Source organism: Oxyura jamaicensis, unplaced genomic scaffold (assembly GCF_011077185.1).
Source record: "Oxyura jamaicensis isolate SHBP4307 breed ruddy duck unplaced genomic scaffold, BPBGC_Ojam_1.0 oxyUn_random_OJ72570, whole genome shotgun sequence".
NCBI classification, from domain to species: Eukaryota; Metazoa; Chordata; class Aves; order Anseriformes; family Anatidae; genus Oxyura; species Oxyura jamaicensis.
In genome coordinates, this window is record NW_023311119.1 from 1,123 (window position 1) to 5,575 (window position 4,453).

Here is a 4,453-nt window from a genome sequence, read left to right on the forward strand (position 1 = left end):
CCTATTCCGAACGATTATCGGAATAATTACTGTAATGAGAAGGATCTCAGCCCCTGGCTCGAGGGGAGGCAGCCCTGGGTGCCATCCCCTGAAGCAGAGCGGGATTGGAGTCCCCTCTCCAGCCAGCACCTGATGGCACCAGGCTGGGAAAAGGCAGATTTAGGGGCAGGGGACAGGGAGCAGCAGGGATGGGGACACCTCTGTCACCCCCCAGCCTTGGCGGCCCGTGGGGACAGGGTGGGACCAAGCCAGCTTTTTTGGGGAGCAGAGCGCTGGCAGCTTCCCCTCGCACAGGCACTTGCACAAGAAGGGATTAGCAGGATCAGGTGCTGATGATCTCAGTGCATAACTATATCAACCTGTGAATTAATTAATGCTATCTCGCGCTGCGTAATGGCCCTATCTGCGGAGCTCACGCGTTGGGTGAATTAAGCCCTGCTGCACTCCCCCCCCGGGGATATAGGTCAAGATTATTTGCTGGTGGGGAGGCCACGGCACGGGGATAAACAACGCTGCCCGTTCGGGGTGCCCGAGCAGGAGGCCGGCCGGGGGTGCTGAGCAGCAGCACCCGAGCGCTCTGGATCGGTGCCGCGGGGTGATGGGGCAGCCGGGGGTGGGATGCTGCCCTGCTGGGTGTAAACCAGGCTCCCGCACTGCTGAGGTGTGGGGAAGTGAGGAATGGGGCTGATACCCTGGGATGTCTCTGTCACAGCCCTCGCATTCGAAGGGGCCAATTCCCGCTTCCTTCTTTTTTTTTTTTAATGTTTTTTTTTTTTTTAAACCCATAAAATAAAAACTTAATTTTTTGGATTGAAATAATTCGCGGTAAGAACTGCTGATGGGGAAAACAGCACGGTGAAGGCTCCCCGGTAAAACAGAGAGAGCTTTACAACATCCCTGCTGTCTGGGGGTAGGTGGGGGCACACGGGGACACCTCTCCCCCCCGTACAACCCCTCCTTGTTCCCTTTGGATGCAGCAGCAGCAAACCCGGAGGGATGCCGGGCAGGAGGCATCCAGCGCATCCCCTGCCTTGGGAGAAGATTTGCTGCTTGTGCTTCGGAGATTCCTATTTCATCTTCTCCCCCTTGCTTCCTCAGAGCATTGGAAGGCCGAGCAGCAGGAAGGAGACGAGCCCCAGCGCTCCGCATCGTGCCACGGACACACAAAGCCCCCCCCCCAGCCCCGTGCACCCCACCAGTGCCCATGTGGATGCTCGGCTTCGCCCGTGGCCCCGAGGTGCCGGATGCAGTGACCGGCAGCCGGGGCGGGCCCTGGGAACGGCAGCCAGGGCTGTGCAGGAATTTAGGGCTCCTGAAGTAATAGGGGAAGGCGGGCGAGGCGCGGACGGGGCCACATCCCTACCCCTGCGTGCCGCGCCAGCGCCCGGAGGTGCCAGCAGGGGCACGCAGGCCGGTCGTGGCACAATGCTTTTATTAATTAGCGATAATGACTAATATTTATTGGGCCTCCAAACTGCAGCGTGGCGGTGGGGGAGCTTTGTGGGGCTGCCTGCAGGCCCAACACAGTCCCCTCTGCTCAGCTTGGGGGTGCTGGACCCCAGCCCCGTTCACTGGCTCTGCTCTTCCCTGCTGCTCAGGAGAGGGAGAACAGCCCCAGAATTACAGAGCCGGGCCCCTGCCCTGCCCGGGGTGCTGATGGGGGCACCCCACAGCTTTCTAGCCATGAGCAGGAGCCGACCCCAGACCAGAGCTTTTTGTTTCACCCCCTGCACCTACACCAAAACCAGCACTGCCGCCGGCACAGACAGGAGAGGGGAGGTCTGCAGCTCCATGCCCATCTCCTCAACCTCATCGAGAGCCAGGCAAAACCCTCACCAGCTAAGCACAGCCTGCCCCACGGGGTAGGAAAATGGGGAATCTGGAGCAGCACTGCCTGGGCACCGTGAAAACTCCACGCTGAGCACCCCCGGGCGCGGGTCCGGAGCAGGGGAGCTCCGAGCAGCTTCAGACCTCGCCGCGCGGGACGGATCCTTCCCAGCACCTCCTCCTGCCCCGCTGGGGCCACGCCGGGTGCCCGGCGCTGCCCTGTTTACGCCCGGCTGTCTGCGGGGTGAGGCAGATGCCTCTCGGGGTTTTGCATCCTGCGAGAGGCGTGGTGGGAGCCGCGGGCTCGCCCGCTCCGGCAGCGCGGGCGCGGGGCAGTTTCAGCCCGCAGCCCCCAGCCTGCCCTCACTTGTCGGCACCGACTGGCTTCTCATCCCCTCCTCGCAGCCCGCAGGTCCTCAGCTAACCCGATATTTCCTCATTGCTAGGAAATGGCTAATTCCCCCCGGGCTGGTTTCAATGGATGTGAAGATACCTCGCCTTTGGCCTCCTACCAGTTTCTCCTCCAGTGGCTAGACCAAAGGCAGCGCGGCTCTCGGGAGCAGCACTTTCCCAGGCTTGGCTTTCGCTGGCCGGGAGGATGTCCACCCCCTTGCACGGCATCCTGAGCTCGGCACCCGCCCGGCCGCGTCCCAGATGTCAGGATCTGGATTTGCTCCTGTGCCGCGTTCACACAAGCTCCAGCATTTCACCCAGCGCCACGATCGGACGCGGCGGGCGCAGAGTCACAGCCGTGCTTTGACGCTGCCCCCGATTCGGGAACCATCCTCATCTCCAAGGGTTTGTGTCACGGCCCAGTTCTCAGAGCCGAAACGCAGCATCCATTTCCCCTTCTGCTTTTTAGTTTTGTGTTAAAAGGGAAAAAAGAAAAACAAAACACCCCGGTAGCTCCCCACAAACCCCTCGCTGGTGCCACGGTGCCCTTGGGGCACTGCCTGGTCACGCAGGGATCCCTGGCAGTGGGCACAAATTTGGGGCTCGTGCTCACCTGGTAATAGCAGGGTAAAAACCCCTGGCCCTGCAGCCCCATCCCACCAGCCCTGCATGTTCCTACCACCCCAGGCCCTCTCTCTGCCTTACAAACCCCTCGTTCCCAGCGGTGCCGCTCCCCCGGGGCCGCTTTGCGCTCTGGACCTACTGCCCCGTTTTCCTGCTGATCGCCCCGGCCCCTTATCTCCGGGTCGCACTGCGCCGGCCGCCACCGCTATTGTTCCCCCGCCGCGTTCTGGATAATAACAGGAAAGCCCTCCGGGCTCGCACTTGGCTGACCCCCAGCTTGGGGCTGCCCGGGGCAGCGTGCGGCCACGCTCGGGGTGCCCTGCACCTGCCCGTGGCCACCGGAGCCCCCCGAGCGCATCGGAGTCCCAGGGTGCCCTTTTGGGGTGACGCAAGGGGTGAGATGGGGATTGGGGTGGTGGTGAGGAGGTCTGGGGGTGCAGGCAGAGCTGTCACCAGCAGCACCCGGTGGTGCTGCCGCGGGTGCCGGAGCTTCCCTGGCTTCCAGCGGCTCCCAGTGCTGCCACCTTCAGGGACCAGCCCCGGCCACCCAGCACCCATCTCCCTGCACGGGGTGCCCAGGGATGTGCTGGGTGCTCAGGGCTGCACCGGGCTGGGTTCCTCCGGCTGCTCCAGGCTTGTGTGGGGTGGGTTTCCATCTCTCTTCCACCTCGGGGACCTTCCCCCCCCCCCCCTTAATTTTTTAATGTTGCTGCTGCGCAGGGTGAGGCAGGGCTGATTCCTCCCCCTTGCCACAGGGAAACTGAGGCAGGAAAGGGCTCCTACAGCACTCCCCCTCCTCCTGGAGCACCCCAAATACCTCTCTACCTGCTTGCCCCCCCCAGAGCTCAAGCCGAGCCAGCTGGACCCTTTGGGACCGACACAGCACGCAGCAGCGTCCCAGGGTGCCAAATCCTGCCCTCGGGGTCCCCTCGCCCCCCCAGAGGAGGAGGGATGAGGGAGACGTGTGCCTCATTTGCCATGCATAGTTCGGTGCGAGTGTTTCTGAATATTTCCGGAGGAGGAGGGTGTGTAGTTTTCACAGGCAAATCAGGAAAACCAAGGCGAGCTGGGAGCCCGCGTTGTGGAAGGACGCGGATGGTGCTGGGAGGGTGTTGGTGCTGGGTCAGGAAAGCTGCCCGGCAGTTTCTCCTGGCTGGAGCTCTCCAAGCCAGACTTTGGCCTGAAACGAGGATTTCCCACGCCCAACAGCAGCGGAGGAGAAAGTCTCTCCTCCTCCAGAAATTACGGCAGGGCTGAAATTACCCTGCCTCCCATCCCTGCAGGTGCTCAGCATCTCTCTCACGTCCAGGTCCCGGGCTGCCCGGCGAGCGAATTGCTGCCGAAGCAGCTCCTGCCCCGGGAGCCACATGGGGGGGCAGCTCGTGTTTGACGCCCCCGACTCGCCGCAGCCCGCCCGTGTGACCTCACCGACTGCAAACAAAACGCTCGCAGCCCTGCCAAACGGCCGTGGCTTCATCAGATACCTCCGTGACACCCACCTCGCGGTTCGGGCGGCTGAGTTGATTTGTTCCCCTGCTCCAAGCTGCTAGAGGAGGGCTGGTGGTGTCGGCCATCCCAGCAGCCGCCTCCGCACATGGCCCCGGTACAG

At 62.7% G+C, this 4,453-nt stretch overlaps 1 long non-coding RNA gene across 1 annotated transcript; it reads left to right on the plus strand.

Moving 5' to 3' along the window:
- The first annotated feature begins 772 nt into the window (after positions 1-772).
- Positions 773-2,429, plus strand: LOC118159884. The gene is made up of 2 exons (XR_004747274.1): positions 773-825; positions 2,274-2,429. It is a non-coding gene; the product is annotated as an uncharacterized LOC118159884 (long non-coding RNA).
- The last annotated feature ends 2,024 nt before the right edge of the window (positions 2,430-4,453 follow it).